Here is a 22971-nt window from a genome sequence, read left to right on the forward strand (position 1 = left end):
CTGTCTCTGACAGAATTACAATGTCATCGGCGAACCTCAAAGTTCTTATTTCTTCTGCATGGATTTTAATACCTACTCCGAATTTTTCTTTTGTTTCCTTTACTGAATGCTCAATATACAGATTGAATAACATTGGGCAGAGGCTACAACCCTGTCTCACTCCTTTCCCAACCACTGCTTCCCTTTCATGCCCCTCGATTCTTATAACTGCCATCTGGTTTCTGTACAAATTGTAAATAGCCTTTCGCTCCCCGTATTTTACCCTTGCCACTTTTAGAATTTGAAAGAGAGTATTCCAGTTAACATTGTCAAAAGCTTTCTCTAAATCTACAAATGCAATAAACGTAGGTTTGCCTTTCCTTAATCTTTCTTCTAAGATAAGTCGTAGGGTCAATATTGCCTCACGTGTTCCAACATTTCTACGGAATCCTAACTGATGTTCCCAGAGGTCGGCTTCTACCAGTTTTTCCATTCGCCTGTAAAGAACTCGTGTTGGTATTTTACAGCTGTGACTTATTAAACTGATAGTTCGGTAATTTTCACATCTGTCAACACGTGCTTTCTTTGGGATTGGAATTATTATATTCTTCTTGAAGTCTGAGGGTATTTAGCCTGTCTCATACATCTTGCTCACCAGATGGTAGAGTTTTGTCAGGACTGGCTCTCCCAAGGCTATCAGTAGTTGTAATGGAATGTTGTCTACTCCCAGGGCCTTGTTTCGACTTAGGTCTTTGAGTGCTCTGTCAAACTCTTCACGCAGTATCGTATCTCCCATTTCATCTTCATCTACAATCTCTTCCATTTCCATAATATTGTCCTCAAGTACATCACCCTTGTACAGACCCTCTACATACTCCTTCCACCTTTCTGCTTTCCCTTCTTTGGTTAGAACTGGGTTTCCATCTGAGATCTTGATATTCGTACAAGTGGTTCTCTTTTCTCCAAAGGTCTCTTTATTTTTCCTGTAGGCAGTATCTATCTTACCCCTTGTGATATAAGCCTCTACATCCTTACATTTGGCGTCTAGCCATCCCTGCTTAGCCATTTTGCACTTCCTATCGATCTCATTTTTGAGACGTTTGTATTCCTTTTTGCCTGATTCATTTACTGCATTTTTATATTTTCTCCTTTCATCAATTAAATTCAATATTTCTTCTGTTACCCAAGGAGTTCTACTAGCCCTCGTCTTTTTACCTACTTGATCCTCTGCTGCCTTCACTACTTCATTCCTCAGAGCTATCCATTCTTCTTGTACTGTACGTCTTCCCCCCATTGCTGTCAATTGTTCCCTTATGCTCTCCCTGAAACTCTGTACAACCTCTGGTTCTTTCAGTTTATCCAGGTCCCATCTCCTTAAATTCCCACCTTTTTGCAGTTTCTTCAGTTTTAATCTACAGTTCATAACCAATAGGTTGTCGTCAGTGTCCACATCTGCCCCTGGAAATGTCTTACAATTTAAAACCTGGTTCCTAAATCTCTGTCTTACCATTATATAATCTATCCGATACCTTTTAGTTTCTCCGGGATTCTTCCATGTATACAACCTTTTTTATGATTGTTGAACCAAGTGTTAGCTGTGATTAAGTTATGCTCTGTGCAACATTCTACCAGACGGCTTCCTCTTTCATTTCTTACCCCTCAATCCATGTTCACCAACTATGTTTCCTTCTCTCCCTTTTCCTACTCTCGAATTCCAGTTACCCATGACTATTAAATTTTCGTCCCCCTGCACTACCTGAATAATTTCTTTTATCTCATCATACATTTCATCAATTTCTTCATCATCTGCGGAGCTAGTTGGCATATAAACTTGTACGACTGTTGTAGGCGTGGGCTTCGTGTCTATCTTGGCCACAATAATGCGTTCACTATGCTGTTTGTAGTAGCTAACCAGCACTCCTATTTATTTATTCATTATTAAACCTACTCCTGCATTACCCCTATTTGATTTTGTATTTATAACCCTCGATTCACCTGACCAGAAGTCTTGTTCCTCCTGTCATCTAACTTCACTAATTCCCACTATATCTAACTTTAACCTATCCATTTCCCTTTTTAAATTTTCTAGCCTACCTGCCCGATTAAGGGATATGACATTCCACGCTCCGATCCGTAGAATGCCAGTTTTCTTTCTCCTGATAACGACGTCCTCTTGAGTAGTCCCCGCCCGGAGATCCGAATGGGGGACTATTTTACCTCCGGAATATTTTACCCAAGAGGACGTCATCATCATTTGACCATACAGTAAAGCTGCATGCCCTCGGGAAAAATTACAGCTGTAGTTTCCCCTTGCTTTCAGCCGTTCGCAGTACCAACACAGCAAGGCCGTTTTGGTTTTTACAGAACTGAATTAGTCTTTCTCCTCCCTCATCCTAGTACGAAGCCCGTATTCTCCCGTTACCCTTTCTTCTACTCCTTCCCCTACAACCACTTCCCAGTCGCCAATGATTATTAAATTTTCATCTCCCATTCCGTACTGAATTAAAGAATGACATGCTACCTTTTTCTTCCCCAATGTTTTCTCGAGTGCCTAATTTCACAACATACTTGAGGGCACTGTAGAAGATGTGCATCTTCAGATCAAAATGTTTCTCATCTGCGGTTATACAAAGTATATTGGACAACCTTCCTGTTCTTTAACAGGAAGGGAAACGTATATCATTCTTCTGGCTTCCAGGGCACGTGGGAACCTGGCGAAACGAACAAGCAGACCGAGAACCAAGGAGGCGTGCAGGGAACTTGACGTGCGCAATGTGTCATTCCTCTGCGAGTTGTCATTTAACTGTTGAGTCAGAGATCCATGCGACTGAGGCAGGAAGAGGGGCTGACTGACTGTGTGGAACAGTAAACCAGAATACTGTGATAGGTAAAGTCGCCTGTTCAGCCATTTCGTACCTCAAACCAGTCATTCCTTGGAGATGAATCGGGCACTGTTCACTAACAAGTAGCCTCACTATCCAGAGAATGGCCCATCAATCCGTGATGCCCTTGGCGTACACATTTCATTATACACCACTTCTTAACCGCGTGCAATTTATATTATGATGGTGGATAGAAGAAAATTTAAAGGGGAATCTATCAACCAGTGTTGATAATAGTAGTAGTAGTAGTAGCAGTTGCATGAGTTTTATTCGTGCATACATCTCTTTTACACGGATACCGAAATATTTCAGGATGACAAAAACAGGGTAACTCACAATTACAGACATTTACATCATTATTGGAACTGGTAGCCAACTGTGGCCTTGCAGAAGGAGCCATCCTGGCATTTTCCCGAAGTAATTTAGGGAAACCACGGAAAATCTAGATCAGGGCGAAGATTTGAGCCTCCGCCCACCTCTTTAAAGCAGTGCTACGTCATTCAGTTTATCCCTAGTGAATAATACTGTTTTACAAATAAATTATTTAATATTACAGAAGTGTAATGGTACACTGTTCATTCATATCTCACACCGAGTCACGACACACACAATACGCACTATTAGCTGACGTCAGGACCATTCTGTTTACCGCTGCTTCCAAATTGGTAGCCTGAAAAACAGTCAGCATTTTTCTATACCACATGTGGTTTCGAACTCAAAGATGACAATGTGTTAGTATCGCATAACTTCAGGAGAAATTTTTCCAGAAAATTGAAAAGGAAGGAAAAACACAGTGTGAAGGTGTTATGTGCATCGTAGATGTTTGATTATCGTTATTGCTATTTATTTGTGTTATATTTTTCACCAAAACCATGTTGTTGTTGTTGTTGTTGTTGTTGTGGTCTTCAGTCGTGAGACTGGTTTGATGTAGCTCTCCATGCTACTCTATCCTGTGCAAGCTTCTTCATCTCCCAGCACCTACTGCAGTCTTCGGAATCTGCTTAGTTTATTCATCTCTTGGTCTCCCTCTACGATTTTTACCCTCCACGCTGCCCTCCAATACTAAATTGGTGATCCCTCGATGTCTCAGAACATGTCCTACCAACCGATCCCTTCTTCTAGTCAAGTTGTGCCACAAGCTCCTCTTCTCCCCAATTCTATTCAGTGCCTCCTCATTAGTTATGTGATCTACCCATCTAATCTTCAGCATTCTTCTGTAGCATCACATTTCTGAAGCTTCTATTTTCTTCTTGTCTAAACTATTTATCGTCCACGCTTCACTTCCAAACATGACTACACTCCATACAAATATTTTCAGAAACGACTTCCTGACATTTAAATCTATACTCGATGTTAACAAAACCATACTCTGTATAATCTAAGTAATCCTTCAATACATAGAATGTATTGCATAACAGGTAAATTTTGACTGCCTTTTAAAATAAATTTGTTTTAGAAACTTGTTTAATCATTCGAGTTTCTTTAATTTTCTTTGCCAATTTATTTTACAGCTCTACTTCTCGACAGAAAATACTGTTTTGCTTCTTACGTTTACTCTTTTTTGGTAATTAAGTTCAGTCTATGTCTCTTTCCATTGTCACGGATACATCTGTATGTGCAGCAATTACTTTTGATGTGTACAACTGACTGGTAAAGAGACTCACGTGGTGCATATAAAATTCCCAGTATTTTTAACAGATCTTTACAATGAGCTTGATCACTGTTCTTGGTTATTATTCTTATGCTGCTTTACTGCAGTTTGAGAATTGTGGTTACGTTTTATCCATTTGTTCCCAGAAAAGAATCCTCTAGCTAAAAATTGGGTGTACATATGAATAATATGTAGCTAAAAGACACTGACAGTTACACACCGATGGCAGGGCTCTAATGGCGTGATGTGCTGACGACGTTCTGTCTTCAAGTATCTTTGTGTATTCAAGTCACTTCAGCAGAGTGTCAATATTCATTCCTAGAAATTTTGCATCTTTTACAAAGTCTATGGAGATGCCACCTACATTTAATTTAACAGCGTCATTCTGCCTCACCAAACTAAAATTCATGGGACCAGTTTTCCTTACGTTTAATGTAACGATATTTCTTATTGAGCAGCTGTACACTTCCTTGAGGGTTTCATTTGCCATCTCTGCAAGGAATACTCTTGCTCTATCACTGACTATAATATTGTTGTCAACAGCGAAGGGAATTTTTTCCTCGTGACTAGCCGCGCGGGAATAGCCGAGCGGACTAAGGCGCTGCAGTTATGGACTGTGTGGCTGGTCCCGTCGGAGGTTCGAGTCCTCCCTCGGGCATGGGTGTGTGTGTTTGTCCTTAGGGTAATTTAGGTTAAGTAGTGTGTAAGCTTAGGGACTGATGACCTTAGCAGTTAAGTCCCGTAAGTTTTCTCACACATTTGAATATTTTCCTCGTGTCTAACTTCACTGGGAACTGATTTATGTGTATCAGGAACGGTATTCGTACTAATACGCTACCCCGAGGAACTCCTAAATTAATGTACAGGACGTCTCGAAAGATAAGCTACATCTTTAATGCGTTGTGTCAACCGAAGCAATTAGGGTATTCACTCTACGTTGGGCTCATGTGAAACACTCACAAAATTTTTATGCTATTCAGTCATTGAACGTGTGCACCTATGAAGGCATTCACAATTTCCAGTCTGTATCAAGCTGTATCCACACTCGGCGCAACATATCCGCAACACTTACAGATAGGTTTTATGTGTATAAAATGTTGTCAAGACTGAGGAGATATCGTTGTTTAAGCAAGAAAATGTGAGTCGTGGTGTCAGGACGATGAATCACGACTGTTGAAGACAGGCTGTATGGAAACAATTTCAATGTGAGTTATTTTTGTAACAGATTTGAACTAGGACCACTAGTTTCAGAAGAGGTTCCACAGAGAACGTTTTAACTGTAATCGGTTCCGTGATGTCAACGTTGAGGTTGTGGCATATCAAATTTCTATGTCATATTGTTATGCAAATGGAAGTTATTAAAAGACTGCACGCATGGATTTTGGCAGTGTGGAACGTGGAACTTTAAATTGTGAAAATTAGTGAAACGAATTGTAAACTGTGTTAACTAGATGATGAAGCGTATCTAAATGTGATTTTTCTTCAGGTTTTTCATGATATTCTTACGTCATTATTCCTGCTAAACAGGGGCAATTTCAGGTGACGATGAAGGACATTGGAAGCGATGGCCAGGGGAGGTGCGAGAAATGTATCCTGGTGCTCACGAAACCAGTGCTGGAAGGTGCGAGCTGTGTGAACAGAGGCCCTGTCGTCGTGGAACACAGGACTGTCATTGGGAACAAACAAAATATTAAGGGATAGGATGATCAGCCAAAGCGGTCACTAAGCCTTGGTAGGAGTGCGCCCTTACGGAATAACCTCGTGCCCACGGAACAGCACGACATGGTTGCTCAAATTATCACCAAATCTCCTCCACGTTTGTCTCTTCCGAAGAAAATTCTGGCAGAAGTTGGAAACGGTGTTAAAGAAGACTCATCTGTCCAAATGATATTCTGGAGCACTTGCCTGCGAAAGGCAAAGTTCCCGAGTTCGAGTCCCCGTCCGGCACACAGTGTTAATCTGCCAGGAAGTTTCATATCAGCGCACACTCCACTGCAGAGTGAAAACCTCATTCTGGAAACATCCCTCAGGCTGTGGCTAAGCCATGTCTCAATGTCCTTTCTTCCAGGAGTGCTAGTTCTGCAAGGTTCGCAGAAGAGCTTCTATGAAGTTTGGAAGGTAGGAGACGAGGTACGGGCAGAATTGAAGCTGTGAGGACGGGTCGTGTGTCATGCTTGGGTAGCTCAGGTGGTGGAGCACTTGCCCGCGAAAGGCAGAGGTCCCGGGTTCGTGTCTCGGTCCGGCACACAGTTTTAATCTGCCAAGATGTTTGATATTTTGCCATTGTTATTTTAAGGATAAAATACCACACCTAATGTTTGAATGCCTTTGGCTTTAATATGAATCACTGTCAATACAGTTTCGGTCTATAGCGTGAACATGCAATGTGTAACAACAGTGTCCCACTGTAAATTCGTTTCGTGAGACGTGGGCTATTAATATTACTTAGACCCACCGCGAACTCTTTGTTCTTAATTTAGAGTCATGAGGGTAAGAAATTAAAATGTTAATGCCCTTGATTTGTTTATCATTGTATGAAGGCCGATCTCACGGAGAATGGTTCAGATATTATTGCTGGTAGCGGAAGACGCAGCTGCTGCTAAGAGACTTTCCTTAGAATTTCAGCACCTGAGAGCTTCTAGATTACTATAAATATCTATTTTAGTTCTTAAAATCACAATAAAAAAGCAAAAGCATATTAAATAATATAATATTCGGTCCCTCTTAAAAACTTATTTCTCAGCATAACAATCACGGCTTTTAGCCATTTTCATTCCTAACCGCTTTTCTATTGTTACATTACGACCAACGATTTCTAATCTAACTACACAAGATGGTTCAAATGGCTCTGAGCACTATGGGACTCAACTGCTGAGGTCATTAGTCCCCTAGAACTTAGAACTAGTTAAACCTAACTAACCTAAGGACATCACAAACATCCATGCCCGAGGCAGGATTCGAACCTGCGACCGTAGCGGTCTTGCGGTTCCAGACTGCAGCGCCTTTAACCGCACGGCCACTTCGGCCGGCACAACTACACAAGAAAAAAGAATTGTAAAACTATTTTTGAATATTAACTTCTCTAGTTATCTATTCCCTACATACTACATCTCATGGCCCAGTGATTAGAAAGTTATTTAGTGATTTCAAAAGGTTATAATATCAAAGGTTTTTGCCAGTATACAGTTGCTCCAGAAATCGCATAACTTGTCTATTTCGACGCCGGTATTTCGTAATACTGTCAAACAAAAGATGGAGTAGTTCATGCTTCAGGTGTCCTCTAGTCAGATAAAACCTTAAATATCTTTTAGTACAGATTCTTGAAACAACTGCCTTGCGCCACATCTGCTTGTGATGCACATTATACTACAGAAGAGTAATGCACCCTTGAATACAGCTTTTGCTATTCAAAAACAGAACGAAAAACATTTCCCGTCTTCCAGTAACGACAAATACAAAGATTGTTTTCCTTTTTTAACGGTTTGTTTTACAAACGAAGAGCAAATGTTCCATAGATAAATTGTAACTGTCTGTTATATATATTAAAGACACGAAGACAAGGAGTATCGCACATCGAGCTTACGTAAAGTGTAAATGCCAGCATCAACCCAACACTGTGGCAAAGCTGTAGAAGTGGAAACTTGTATCAGTTTCTATAGCGATTATTGACCAATTAATATATCGTGTTTCCGCAATTATTGAGGTATTAGGAGACATTCAAGTAACACATTTAACCTATGTGATATTTTATGGCAGGGTCTTTTACAGGCCAGTGAACTAAATTGTGGCTACCTCTTCTGTCGTTCAACTGAGCAAGAAAAGCTGATTTGATCTATCGGATCCAAATTTACAATGCAATGACGATTATTACTCCAAGTACACTGCACAGTAAATTTCATCAAATACACCTCGACCTGCCGCATGCCCTTAGTAAGCCGACAACAGTATCCCCTATTCAACAAAATGCTACATCATACCAGGGCTGTCTTATGAAGAGCGACTGTTGCCATTTACCGCAATCTCGTGTTGTGAACTTTACCAAAATAACGCTGTAACAGAGCATTAAGTGGAAGGGCTGGGAGTGAGGAGGTAGTCGTAATACGACATTTCTAAGCATAAATTTATTGAAACTTCCTGGCAGATTAAAACTGTGTGCCGGACCAAGGCTCGAACTTCGGGCCTTTGCCTTTCGCGGGCAAGGCAAAGGTCCCGAGTTCGAGTCTCGGTCGGGCACACAGTTTTAATCTGCCAGGAAGTTTCATATCAGCGCTCACTCCGCTGCAGAGAGAAAATCTTATTCTGGCATAACTTTATTGTAACTAACTATTCAGTAAAATTCACTGATACTCTTAAAAGCAAACAACAATCGATTTAAAACAATGTCAAAAAAGTTACGATGAAATATTTAATATGTGGGACCTTGGCCAAGAAGAACTTTACAACCAGAAGTAAATATAACACATGCGCTCATCTTCATTTGTCTGTCTTTGCTCAATGCAAACAGTTGCAAAAGAAAACTATTAGAATTTGTCTCTGGAAGGGACACGAAAATAACCATCTGAGTACAGTACATATGAGTAGGATGATAAGTTTTCGGACTTCCCCTCCTGCAGAGTTCTCTTAGTTAAATATACGCCACAGCTGAGCCACAGTACTCAGACCCGTGGGCGACGACCGTGCCATTCACCACCACAGCTTACTGTAAATCAAAAAGGTTTATGATCGGTACTATCCACAGTGTGACCGGTACCGACCAAATGCATCTTCTGTCCGGAAAACATCGTGTAGCAGGTTGACGCAGTCCGGGCCTCCGCTCTTCCGTCTCGTTCCCTGGTTGCAGCCGTTCTCCACCTAGCCGACCCCGGCCGTCCCTCATGGCAGTCGGCAGAGGCCGACATCTGAGTGGCTCTGGTCGTAGCACACTGTAGTTCAAAAAATGTTCAAATGGCTCTGAGCACTATGGGACTTAACTGCTGAGGTTATCAGTCCCCTAAAACTTAGAACTACTTAAACCCAACTAACCTAAGGACATCACACACATCAATGCCTGAGGCAGAATTCGAACCTGCGACCGTAGCGGTCGCGCGGTTTCAGACTGTAGCGCCTAGAACCGCTCGGCCACACTACACTGTAGTACCGGCGCGGGGAGGTTGCGTGCGGCATCGGTCATATGGCGTTGATACCATCGGCACATCCTCCTCCACCAATACCAAGTCCACCGGAGTTGGGCACCTCTGAAACTTTGACCATGCATTAGCCTCGCTGGCCTGGTTGGTAACATACTGGTAGAGTAGTCTATTTATAAACAATGGAATCATACATTACATATGTCTGATTGGCAATGCATATTTTCCGTTGCTCTTGGGGACGAAAAGAAAAAGAATTGTTATTTTATTTTATTTATTTATTTTTGAAAAATTTCGAAAATGTGAATATTTTGGTGGGCCACTTGGCAACAGAATCAGGGATTGATTACACTATTATAATAACATACGTTGAGCATTAAATACCTGAATAAGAGCAGCATATTGATATATATATATTTGAGGTCGTTCGGAAGAAACATTATCATTTCTGTGCATTTTTATAGTCGTGATGTAGTCATACTCGGATCAACACTAAGGGACCAGAAGATTTATAGACTAAAAGAAATGCAACACTACACAAAAAAAGTTCGTTCAGAAATAATAGGAAAAACGATAATGTTCCTACTGCCTCGTGCTGCGTTCGGCCCATCAGCGTGATCGTAATTTCTGGTGATGAGGTAACACAAAAATAATTATCATTCAGGTAAATAAGGAGATGGAATCATCAAGGTTAATTTACGAAAATAATCACACTTATCTTTGACACGCGTTTTTTTTTAATGCTACGTACCTCTTCATATTAAATTACAATAGATGGCCATTGTGGTTGAATACTTTATACATAACAGTCAAAATGTCCTCTTGATGCTGTCTGTTCGTAATCAGTTACAAGAAACTATATGTTTTTCTGATTAAAAAAAATAACATTTAGCATATTCACTCAATATTTTCACATAGAATATGAAATACAGTTGCGGAACGCAGCAACTCCGCGTCCGCCTTTCATAGAATACAAACAGTAAAAGGTGAGGCGCCAAAAGCCTCATTTGTCTTGAAACAACAGAATTCTCTTTTATACCATTAATCGATACATGTACATAGAGATTTACAGGCACCGCGCAAGAACGGCAAAGATAAAGAATAATAGATTCTGTCGCTGCTATGCGATGGTTCATTTCTTTTACTTTACCATTGTTCGATAACTTTAGGCCATCAGGCGTTTACTATTGAGCGTATATTAATGTTTGTGAGGCGAAAATTACTAATATTACACTGTCCCTCATGAGGAGGGAAGGAATACCGAAGGTATTACTTTCATCCTCATGCCCATTGGAATTTTTGTAGTTTTCGGGTGTAACATACAGGTTATTAAAAGTTTCATTTCACATTCATTCCATAATAAAAGAATTAACGTTTCAATTTGTAATTACTGACGGTGGATCATTGTGAATTTGTTCTGTTTTTGTATCAGTGTTAGCATGGATTCAGTCTTTCTTGATGATTCTTAAAATTAAGGCTATAAGCACACATATTTACAAAATTTATAAGGAAATAGTCACACTTTATTTTTCATCGTTGCAAAAGTAATTTGACTATCACAACTGGTACACAACTTTCTATTTTGACTGTATTCATTATATTGTCATCGTCTTGTCGACTGATTGCCTTATCCGTTGTCGCACTTAATTATACATTTATTTTAGTCGCACATACACTATTTATGATAGACTTGGATTGTAGAGCGGCCACTGGTGATGGCTTCGACAAGGAAGTCCATATCTTTCACTTTCAGCGTTCGAGTGTGGCTCTCCAAATTATTTCACATATGAAACAGATAAAATATCTTATATTAGAATAGCTTACAAAACTAATTTTATATACATGTGGGATGGGATATAGGAGGATGGGATCCTTTGACGTATTTTCGTGTGCTTATTTTCATTCGTATCGTGACCTCTCGTTAAAGTTACATTTCAACAGTGTTCAGAGGTGACCTTGTGACTTGTCTCTGTGTACAATCAGTCATTATAATAATTACGCTAACTTCTCTATCTTAGAGTCTCTCGGAAGGTTTATGATACATATAAAAATGTTTTCAGTACCGGGTGTGAATGTTTTTGCTACAGAATGTAGCGCACAGCAACTGTGTTGGCGGTTGAACGTTTACATTATTTCGTCACGTGGTGGCTGTCCGCCTCCACTGATGCGAACAATCTTGAAATTCAGTGTGTGTGCGCGCGCACGTGACCGGAGCTTTCTTGCAGAGCGTTGATTTCGCGCTTGAGGTGCCGTGCCTCGCTTTTGTTCGGCGGATCGTGGCTTTGTGCTTTTTAGATTGCTGGAGGGAGCTTCTGCCACCGAAACTGCCTCACATCACTTCCTGTCCACTATCCAATTACGGATTCACGGGTAAGTGGTAGCTACCGCTGCAACTGCATGTGTGGAATGACACTGATTATTACACACTGCACACATCAATGAATTTTTCACACATATGGTGCAGTAGAATACTGCCACTGAAAATCGTCGAACTTTAAAACTTCACTTGCACTGTGGTGAACGTCTGCATGAACTGTGTATTAAAAGAAATTCTCGCTTCATAACATCACACGGTGTTTACAAGTTGATTTACATACTAATATTTACAAGAGTACATTTAAATCGAGAAATAATCTAATTGACCACTTTGAATCAGAACAATTGTTTCTTAATTAGTCTTTCTTTTATTTATGCCTACGGTCACAGGTGAGCTATTATAAGTCCTTTTTCTTTGACCAAATTCATTCCAATCTCCTTTACAAATTAATTTCATTCATAGTAATCTTTATCACGCTTGCTTATTCATTTTGTAGGCCCAATACATTTTTTTAGTGCTCATCTTATTTAGTGACTTATGAGGGGAGCTTCATTTATGTCAAAGTTTTTCTTGTATGTGCTTGTCTTTAAAGAAAGTTCGAGGACAGATTTGAAAATAGCAATTCCACCCCTGAATTTCGTGTAGAAATACAAACAGTCGAAAAAGAAAAGTGGGCAAAGCGGGCCTACTCGCAGATTGTCGACAGAATTTAAATTACTCCTCAACCAGGTCGAAAATTTGATTTACATTACGCATTACAAAAGCAATTTGCGCGTCGCGAACCTACTCATTTTTATATGTAGTGCCTCACTTCCCAAGCACACGTGCATCTTTACAAGTTGATCCTGAGGAGTGGATAGGATCAAGGATCTTAAAGGATTTGCACTTAGGGAAAGGATTCAATAATCACATAATCACAGAGAAAACAATAAATATTGCAGTGCGCACTTAAAATAAAATCTATCACTTCAAGCATGTATATCTAATATGTATCTTGCTGCAGCTTGCTTACTACTCTTTGCTCATTTCTTAGACTAAGACAAGTTCATGCATTACGCATTTGGGTATTAATTAACATTTGTATATCTAAGCCTCTCACTAGAGTGTTGTTGTTTGCTGCTGTCGCGACCTGTGAAGCTTGGGCGAGATCCTTATTCTATTTCCTGCTAGCTTGTGAATTTGCAGTATCCCTAATGCTCAATAGTACCATGAAGTTGTCATAATAAACCATGTTACTCGTATGTTCTTTTACTCAGCTTGTTTATAGTCTGGACTCATCTTACTTTGCGTTATATAATAAACTTCCTTTTTATTCCATCACGCTTTTACTTAAGGTTAACGTCAGGCCTTTTTAGAACAATTGCACTGCGTTATCAATCTGTTCGTGCTTAATCCTAGGTATCTGTTTACTTCAAAGAGATGTTATTTCATCGCTGGCACAGCACTGAGCTGGAACTTACAAGTTAAATCTACCGACTGTTTTGCGCTAACGGGTGGTGCCTTATTTACGTCACATTTGAAAATATGAAATAACCTCATGGAATCGAATCTTTTCACACAACTTTCCTCTTTTGTCTGGACGTTTAAGTATTTCCTTTTAAAACAGGTCATTAATTTGTCCTCGATTAAATTTCACTTACTAATACTAAGCACATATAATCATCATTTTCATATTACTATTTAGCGAGAGAAGTGCATTATTCGCTCCTTCCTGCTCATTCTCAAATTACTATTTAGCGAGAAAAGTGCATCATTCGCTCCTTCCTCTTTCCTCATTGTAGTACCTCGGGGCTAATTAATACCTCTCAAGTACATCATTTTTCTTACGTACTAACTTATAACTAAATTTGAAAATCGCCTCTAGGACATGTCCTCCTGTTTACATAAAGATTATTCATGTAAATACTTGTCTACAACTTATTCTGTATTTTATTTTCCAGACGCGTTGTTTTAATACATAAGGTTTCCTTTTAGCACCAGTTAACGTCCGTAGTCAGTTCAGTTCTTGTTACTCATTGGTTAATCCTGATCTCCAATACCTTAGAATTTTCTTACAGCTTAAATTAACTTAATTCCTGGCGTTATAAAATTTTCTTAACTCATGATGGTGGAACAATCCTTTGATTTTATTCGTGGCAGGGTCAGATAACAAATAGCTACCAATGTGTGGTTTCCTCATTATCACAAAGGGACCTTCATAAATGTGTTGCCACTTACGATTCTTCTTTAACAACAGGGATGGTTTAAAGTGAGTCATGACTAATAACTAACTCCAAGAAACTTCTGCAGATGCTCTTCAAGAGCCTCTGGTCTCGTTCTTATGGGTACTATAATTTTATTGATTAATCTTGCATCTAGGACTAGCCTTACGCTACCATCTGATTTTAGTACAGACAATAAAGGACTCGAATAAGGTGAATGAGATACTTCTATCACATTCCAGCGTAACATTTTCCTGATCTCGCACTTGACAGCTTCGCGTCTCGCATATGGAATGGAATAGCTTGTTCTACAGTAGGTTGAATGGGGCAGGACATCCATTCGATATTGAAAGCCTTTTATTAGTCCAGGTTTCTTAGAAAATACTTGAACGTAATCTGTTAACAAATTGTAAAGCTCATTCTTCTGTTGTTTGGATAAATCAGTGGACTCACTAGCTTTACCGTATAATTCATTCTGACCGGGAATTAGGTCCTTATACTCATCGTCATTAACACTTTCAGGATCTGTCACGTCTTCTGACTGACTGTACTGTTGTCTTTTAGTCCATGGCCGTACTGCTATTTGAAGCACCCCAAAGTTTGTCTTCACCTTACTTCTTAACAAATTTACAGTTACTTGTTGCTGGCTCGCTACTAGAGTACAGATTCCACACTCGATGTCAATTTTAGCTTTCGCCCGCCTCAAGAATTCCATACTCAGGATACATGGCACTGATAGGTTTTTAACAATAAGAAAAATGCACGTTACTGAAATAGACTCTATCTGGATTTGAAGCTGAGTCTGAAGATTCACACGTTGTGTTAGTGGACCAATTGCTCCCGATACGGTGCAACCTTGAATTGGAAGTGATAAAACTTTGCATACAGAGGATATTTGCTTAAATAAACATAAAGATAAGACATTTATATTATCTCCTGTATCTACAATGGCTGTTACTGGTATGTTGGCAATTGATACTCTTATGGAAGCTTGAACTTGTTCGTCCCATACGTCATCATTGTCTTTCGTCTGAGTGTCTGCTACTAGATCATCCCGTAAGTTTGTCTCTTTGTCATACCTAATTGCTTTAATTTCGTGTGGACTAAGGGACAGGGTGCCCCCATTCAAACCTGCAGCATTCTCTAGGAGGCTCAAAGGTGCTGCTTTTAATTTTCCGATCGACGCTTACTTTCCTGCTGATTTATATTTCTTAAAGTTTCTTCCGTCTGGAACTGGTGTTGGTTTTGTGGTACGAACTCGGTTGGAAATGGATCTTGTTGTCCTGGCGTATTCGCTTGCGCATAATAAATTTGCGTATTATGCGGGCGTTTAGGCTTCAGACTTCCCGAAGGTCCGTTCGCTTGTTGCATGAAGTGTATATTTTGTGGCTGAAAGGTATTTTGCTGTTTCCTGTGTTGATTGTAACCGCTACTGAAAGGTGTACGTTGGTCTCCACCTTGATTATGCCATTTATTTCCTTTCCACTGACGATTTGAATCGTAAGACTGATCGTTTTGATAATTACCGTTGATCGTTTGGGTGTTTCCATATTGCTGGGGCTGTGTAATATAAAGTGCATTTCCGTACTGAAGTGGTGACGAATTATATATTGGATTGTATCTCTGGCCGTTATTGTACTTGTTTTTGTATTTACTGTTCGAGTACGTAGTGTGTTTATTTTTGAAACCGTTGTGGGGTTGGTACTGGCAGTCGCTGTGACGCGCTTTCGCTCGGCCACCATTGTTGCCTGCGTATTCTGTATTGTGCTGGCCGCCTGCACTGAAGTGGGCGTTGCCAACATCAACTCTAGCGTCCTCGTAAATCAGATCTAACGAGTCTAACACAGATAGGAAAGTGTCCGTATCGTCCTCAGACACGTTTACTAACTTTTCTCTGATCGAAATCGGTAGCTTAGTTTTTAGAATCATAATAACGTCTTTGGCGGTGATCGGCGAATCCCAGAACTTGATTTTCGCTAAATACTTTTCAAAATATCTTCTCAAACTACCGCACTTACTGTTAAACACTTCGGCGTTGTAAACCTCTTTTCTCAGGCGCTGCTGCACACCAGAACTCCAGAATTTAGCTAAAAACATCTGTTCAAACTCTTTATAACTTTTACAAGAGTCGACCATTTCGGTTCCCCATAAGGCAGCATCGCCTACGATGAATCCAGTAACGAATTGAATTCGCTGGCGGTCACTCCAGCAATTCGGGAAAATTCCTGAAAAATTTTGGAGGAACACTATAGGATGAATTTCTCTTTTCTGTGGGTGAAAGGTCGGAAAAATACGATGTTTGATCACGCTTTCCTCCTGCATCAAACTGACAAAAGTGGGTGGGCTGGTACTCTGGTTAAATTGTGCTTCTATAGAACTATGACTTTGAGCGCTATCAAATGGTGAACGGTGATGTACCTGCTGTTGATCATTACATCGTGGTGAATTATTCCACTCTCCTGACACGGGAGGTGGGGAATTTTCAACTTGACATTTTAGTATACGAACTTCATCAACTATCTGTTGACGCCATTCAGGTAAATCTTGAGCTAACGTTCGTCTTATCTGGCCTAATTCTGACATGACCGTGTCTCCTGTTTTCCCAGGGGCTGCCAATATTTCAAAGGTCACGTTTTTGACAGTTTCCCTGAGTTCGTTCTTGACCTTGTTTTCTATGAATCCGTCTTTGTTTTTAATCCACTCTTAGTAGTGGTCGGACAATGCTTCAGCATGTGCCTTAACAGTATTCTTTGTTTGATCCTCTACATTAAGAGTCTCAATCTGTTTGGAAAGATCACCAACAACATTCTCGATCGTGTCTACTGCGGTTTTAACTCCTTTGACCTCATCAGAGATTGCAGTATAATCTTCTTTTAAGGTCGCAGCTTGTTTTTGATATTCCATCACTTTTGAATTTATTACTCCCTTGCTGCTTCGATTTTTTCATCTAACCATTTTAAAATATCCTCTATTTTTGACTCTACTTGTGTGTCAATTTCTAGCCTCATGGTCGTGATCTGACTATTGATTTGGCTTTGGACATTACCCAACAGGGTATTTAAATCAGCTGTTATGTCTGCCTTTAGTTCGGCCTTTACCGAATTTAACCGTGTATTTAGGTCATTTATTTCCGTTTGCAGATCTGTTTTTACTGAATTTATGTCTGCTTTTACTGAATTGCACATATTTGTAAGGACCTGATTTTTATTATGCCGTCTTACGGTCTTCTCTTTTTCTTCGCGGGCCTTTTCCTCTAATCTTTCCTGTTCAATTATTGCTTCGATCATTGCAGCCAAGTCATTTTTTTCAAAAGCGGGAATAGTTTGCACACTAGGACCGGCTTCTAAAACTTCGTCGAGGCTGCTTCTGCCTCCGCTCGTGTACCTATCGCGCGTGATCCTAATTGATAGTGAGGTCCATTCGCATCACTGCTGTCGTCTGCTTTTGTTTGTGTCCGCTATTTACCGTCAGCCATGTTCACGAATTATTTGTCAAACGTCAAAATGCTACAGATATTGTTTGTCACTGCCGTCAGTCATTTGTCTGTGACGTAGTGTATGGCTTACTGGGACCTAAGATGAAATTTTAACTCTGGGTAACAACTGACGTTCATGTACGCCAAGAAGACAAGATGGTTCCTACTAATTACAAACAAATGAAATATCACACGTTTTACCAGTTTTGAGCGTAGTTATCCGCCATATCGTAATTTTTTTTATGCACTGACAACAATGGTACACTTTCACTGAATTTAACTACATAAGAATGGACTATGGACAAATTGAAATAAAGCTGTTTCAAGGCAAGGAAAGACAAGTTTACGTTCTGATCAACTCGAAAGATGCAACGTCACTACGAAAGCTTGCCTACTGCGTATAAAAATTTCACTTACTATGGCTGTCTTGATGGTGATACGGCTGGATACTCGCGTTTTTTGGTAATTTCATCAATCGTTCTTCTGAAATAATTAAAAGGTTTCCCACTTCTCTTTCTCGGTTGAATTGCATCCACATGAAAAAATGAAACAATTATTAGAACAAGCAGTGAAAAATTTTTAAACACTTACGTGAAATGATTTTTTGATCAAGTCCCTGTTCGGGCGCAAAGTGTAGCGTTGCTCTTGGGGACGAAAAGAAAAAGAATTGTTATTTTATTTTATTTTATTTTTTTGAAAAATGTCGAAAAAGTCAATATTTTGGTGGGCCACTTGGCAACAGAATCAGGGATTGATTACACTATTATAATAACATACGTTGAGCATTAAATACCTGAATAAGAGCAGCATATTGATATATATATATTTGAGATCGTTCGGAAGAAACATTATCATTTCTGTGCATTTTTATAGTCGCGATGTAGTCATACCCGGATCAACATTAAGGGACCAGAAGATTTATGGACTTTAAAAGAAATGAAACACTACACAAAAAAGTTCGTTCAGAAATAATAGGAAAAACGATAATGTTCCTACTGCCTCGTGCTGCGTTCGGCCCATCAGCGTGATCGTAATTTCTGGTGATGAGGTAACACAAAAATAATTATCATTCAGGTAAATAAGGAGATGGAATCATCAAGGTTAATTTACGAAAATAATCACACTTATCTTTAACACGCGTTTTTTAATGCTACGTACATTTTCATATTAAATTACAATAGATGGCCATTGTGGTTAAATACTTTATACATAACAGTCAAAATGTCCTCTTGATGCTGTCTGTTCGTAATCAGTTACAAGAAACTATATGTTTTTCTGATTAAAAAAAATAACATTTAGCATATTCACTCAATATTTTCACATAGAATATGAAATACAGTTGCGGAACGCAGCAACTCCGCGTCCGCCTTTCATAGAATACAAACAGTAAAAGGTGAAGCGCCAAAAGCCTCATTTGTCTTGAAACAACAGAATTCTTTTTTATACCATTAATCGATACATGTACATAGAGATTTACAGGCACCGCGCAAGAACGGCAAAGATAAAGAATAATAGATTCTGTCGCTGCTATGCGATGGTTCATTTCTTTTACTTTACCATTGTTCGATAACTTTAGGACATCAGGCGTTTACTATTGAGCGTATATTAATGTTTGTGAGGTGAAAATTACTAATATAACAATTTCTCTTGCTGGAATGAGTGGATTCATGAACTGACTCTTGTCTATTTATTTTACCCAATTGACTACATTTTAATATATTAACTGGATTCCATACCATTCTTCCAGTTTCTCTTCACTTGTGTTTCGTATCGTTATGTATGGTGTTTCAGTAACCTATTTCACTTTGTTACTTTATAGTGATGACGATACAGTGTTATGCAAACTTAACGCCTTTCCACCTTTCCCACCCTTCACTATTTATAAACAATGGAATCATACCTTACATATGTCTGACTGGCAATGCATATTTTCCTTCCTGTTAGATAAATTGTGCACACAAAGAAGGGTTTAGCGTATTATTATTCGCTTTCAAGACAATATTAGTTCTGTCTCACGCCCATATTATTATCTCTAAGAGTAACGGTTTGTCGCCTGGACTTATATATACCCCCATTTTATTCAAATGTCTGGTATTTATCTGTAATGGAAATAACCGTGTATTTATAACCCCATTTGTACTTGTTTGTGCCATATAAATTGCTAATGTCAAGGTAAATCGAATCTTAATGAAAATGAACGAAATGCAACTATTTTTACAGAATTTATCCTTTATATAATATGTTTATTATATATTTATTTTGTACAATAGCTCACAGACTACTGATGTCTCACATTGTTTGTTTTATCTATGGTGTGTTGTATTGGGCCTGAAGATGGCGTTGACGCAACGTAGAAACTAGTAGCCAAATAAATATGATATCTTAAGTACAGCTGGAGGAGCTTCATTTTTAATAAAACCAAGTAGACGGACAACAAAGAGAGCCCACAGGGTTTCAACTTTGGAACCCTAAAAAGTGGTTCGTAGTCCGTAATTTAGGAGACACTGAACAAAATATGCCTGTTGCCTTCTGCACGGGAATTTGCGTTCCAGACCTCGCAATGTGTCCGTTCGTTCATTGCTGATCAAAATAAGGGCCGCTACTAGAATTTTGGTATGGTAGTAAGCACTCATGTTGATTTGTTGTGTTAATATCCCCCCAGAAATGATCAAGGGAGATGCAAGGACAGTATTAAGCACACGCGAAGATGTTAAGATGGGCAACGCCTTGCCTGCGAAGATATGCTAAACAGATATGGACTTACGAGCGCTTACACTGAAGGATGGGTGCAGCTCGATTTTGTCGAGATGATAATGAAAATTATATGACCACGCCATGTACAGCAGCAGTGAGACTAATAAGCTTCACCATTTTATTTATACCGCTGGAGTAAAAGTTGATTAACTTTGATATCGAACCTCTACCAAGTAACGCAAATGGGGAACGAGCTAACAAAAGTGTCAGATGAACACTGAACACACAATTAAATCTCACAAATGCCGATTTGTACAATCATCCTTTCTGAAACGAGTTTGTGTCCCAAGAGTCTTTTGCGCTCCGTCTCTATTAATCGCACTGCTATTTATTTATTCTCGTTAACACCTGTCCTGAGTCTCCATTGTGACCACTGAATACAAGCTGGTCATCGGCCTTCTCGCGTTGGGCAGAAACGTGACCAGCGTCGACACACGTACCGATATTCCTTGTTCGTCTGTTGCCACTTTCGAATATTGTGGCCGAACGTGTCAAAGTCTCTAAAATGTTCACTTAACCTGTAATAAGTCTTTACGAATTGTGGTCTGATTTGCAGAGAAGATTTCGTGATCGTAATCCACCATCATCGTTGTTTGAACTCGTCACTATTTCGTAGGAGATTGGTATAAGATTCCCTTTAAAACAATTCAAGACCTGTACTTACCAACACCTGAAAGCTGTTTTGAACGTGAACGGTTTTCCCACATCGTATTAGGCTTGGTAATGTGTTCTGCTTTTCGTGCTTCCATATTCTTGACCATCCTCAGTATGTTCGTGAACTGTTTTTGTTCTGTAATTGTCTTAGATAACTCTTTCACCGCTGTATCAAGCATACGAAACACTGCCGATGTCCTCTCATGTTTTCCCAGTCCACCTTATGAAAGTAATAAACGCCGTCAAGACGTCTACAAAACACTTATAAATATCGGACAACAAAGAGGTGCGTTAGTTTGGAATCGTCACTGCTTACACGGAACAGCTGCTTTGACGAATTCCAGGTCCATTCGAATTTCCCGTCTGACAAGACGGCAGGAAAAGTTTTGGCTTAAATTCTCTCTTTTTTCTGTGCGCCAAATAGCAGCCTGGGGCGTCCAGGGAACTTTCTGGAGTCGGGACGGAGTAATATTTGTAGCCTAGCAGCAGGGACCGTAATTAGGAATGAAATGGTTTTCGCAGACTCCTCTGCCTCGACTGGATTAATCTGTTCCTTTCGAATTATTAGTTAGGAATTCTGGAACGTGTCTTGAAATACATTGAGGAAATGTGTGTTAATGAATTATAAAAACATTGATGTTCCGTAAACACTATTATCTTGTTAGCATCGCAACAAGAGAGCTCCTACATTAATTATTTACACTGTGGGGATGCTCCAAGAATATTATCAACTGTAATGGGCTAAAAGCATACCATGAACAGAATCATTTAAAATGTTCCTGTTGGATAAAACTACGTAAATGTGGATAGTCAGTTCATAGAAAATTAACTTGTATAGTTTCTTTGTAAGGTTGTTACATGGAGAATAGCAGCTACCGAAAAGTTTAATATATCCATGTGTCACATACTTGACGTCTGGGTCAAAGTTAGCCGATGAGAAAATAGTCAATGTTTCACTAATAAAGTACCTATCTGATCACTCAAAAGTGAACACGATGCAAAACGTATTCATATAACGTTTAGTAAGTCTTCAGTAGCTCCAAGCTCCATGCTGATTTACAGGAGGAGCATACAATAACAACGAAAAACAAATGCAACGTAAAATCAGTCGCCATAAAAACTACCTCACTCGCGAAACTAAAACGAGCTACGAGAGAAATGTTTTATGTTCACACTTTGCGAAATACTTAACCCAATGCTGTCCAACAAGCTACACAATTTAAATCCGTACAGACACTTGGATCCAGAGTGTAAAACGAGGGCTGTTGGGAAAGTAAGTTCCGATTGGTCGCGAAATGAAAACCTAAGTGAAAATCAAACATTTTTTATGCGCAACAGTTAGCCACACCTTCCATCTACCTTTCTAAGTAGCCTCCACTCAGACATTTGTCGTGGCGTTGTACGAACTTTCCAGTACCCTCGTCACAGAAAACAGCAGCCTGTGCTTCCCGCCAATTCTCTACGCTGGTCTGACTTTCGTTGTTTGTGCCAAAATATTGTCTTCGTTGCCAGCGTTTCATGTGAGCAGAGATGAACAACGGAGGGAGCCAATTAAGGGGTGTACTGTGGGTGATCAAACACTTCCCATCGGAAACGCTGCAGAAGCCTCTTCTTTGCCCTGAAAAATGCGGCTGAAAATTGTCTCGGAGAAAGAAACACATGACGTTTATGTTATGTGGGTTGCATACCTTCGGGCGAAGTGTCTTACCAGATCCACATACTTGGCAGGAGACACTGTTGTTTTAGGCATTTAGACGTGTTCAGTTTGCGCTCTGAATTGAAAAGACCAGACGTGAAGCGATCGACAGGTGCATTAAACACACTGCCTAACAATCGGTGCACAGTGCCATCGGATTTTCGCAATGGTTTCCATTTCGCGTCCTTCTGAATACGCTTCGTATTTCATTTTTGTTTGCTTATTTGTTTAACCGG

Source organism: Schistocerca americana, chromosome 4, assembly GCF_021461395.2.
Source record: "Schistocerca americana isolate TAMUIC-IGC-003095 chromosome 4, iqSchAmer2.1, whole genome shotgun sequence".
Lineage (NCBI taxonomy): Eukaryota > Metazoa > Arthropoda > Insecta > Orthoptera > Acrididae > Schistocerca > Schistocerca americana.